Below are 1,289 nucleotides of genomic sequence, written 5' to 3'. Positions count from 1 at the left end.
CACACTGGTCACAGCTGAACGGCTTAACTCCACTGTGGATGAGTTGATGTCTTGTTAACCTAGCCTCGTTAACAAAAGTCATCTCACACTGGTCACAGCTGTATGGTTTGTCCCCAGTATGATTACGTTGGTGAATTCTTAGCTTTGTTGCTGTGATAAAACTCTTGCCACACTGCTCACAACTGAACCATTCATCTCTGTTGGCTGTTGTTGGGGAACCTTTGTCATCCTCCTTACAGTCCACACGTCTCACTCCTTGCTCGCTTTCATGTTTCTGTAGCAACAGACAAAGATACAAACACAGGCATTGAGTGAAATGCAATCATGACATTTTTTTTTTTTTACCAATAAATCAGAATTATACGCGTTGCCATGCTAACACCATCACAATGGAAGCATGATATGTTTCACTGGTCCATAGTCTTCAATCTACTCAATTGTAGTTTTAGCATATTAGGATAGTAACATTTTCAAACACCATGAAGTGCAAAGTAGAGCAGGGACTGATGGGACTGTACCACCAACATCTGTTGATCCTCACACTTTTGCTAAGTTCCATTATTGGATCAGTGTGTGAAATGTAAAGCACACAACGCTGACATCAAGAACCGAATCAAGGTGGCAGCAGGCTACGCAGGTCATTCCAGACATTCCTTTCCAGAGACTTGCATGAGGCTCATTGACATGACGCCAGCAAAAAAGTGATAAATGAAGCTGGATTCATATAGAATAGACATGCAACATCCCAACAGAATATTTAACACTGTTGTGATGTCTTTCCACGTTTATGTGTTTAAAGAAAGTGTTGAGAACAGGTTTGTGCTGATACTGATCACGCCAGAATTCCCAATTTTACCTACATTCCTAGATTAAACTGGACCAGATTTCTGGGTCAAAGTCAGTACAGGTTAGACTGAATGACAGCTCATAATGTGTTCATTGGACTGACCACAGTTATTCAAAACAGTTGGACACCAAATTTCAATGCACAGTGAAATATCCAAATGTAGAATATTGTGTACAGCATTACTGACACCAGTCTTTACATACCTCGCTGTGGCGCCACTTTTTGGCGTGGATCCGTTGGTGTTCTTTCAGGGAAGCTGAAGTTGTAAAATTCATCCTACACTCGTCACATCTGTATGGTGTCTCCCCAGTGTGGACACGTAGGTGAGTGTTTAGGGAGGAAATGTAGCTGAAGGCTTTCCCACATTGGTCACAATGGTACGGTTTCACACCGGTGTGGGTAACTTCATGGGCTTTTAGCTTTGCATACTGTACAAATGGTT

This window comes from Stegastes partitus, unplaced genomic scaffold (genome assembly GCF_000690725.1).
Source record: "Stegastes partitus isolate 25-593 unplaced genomic scaffold, Stegastes_partitus-1.0.2 Scaffold522, whole genome shotgun sequence".
NCBI classification, from domain to species: domain Eukaryota; kingdom Metazoa; phylum Chordata; class Actinopteri; family Pomacentridae; genus Stegastes; species Stegastes partitus.
The sequence above is the reverse complement of the archived record's forward strand: the minus strand, read 5'-3'. Positions refer to the sequence as shown.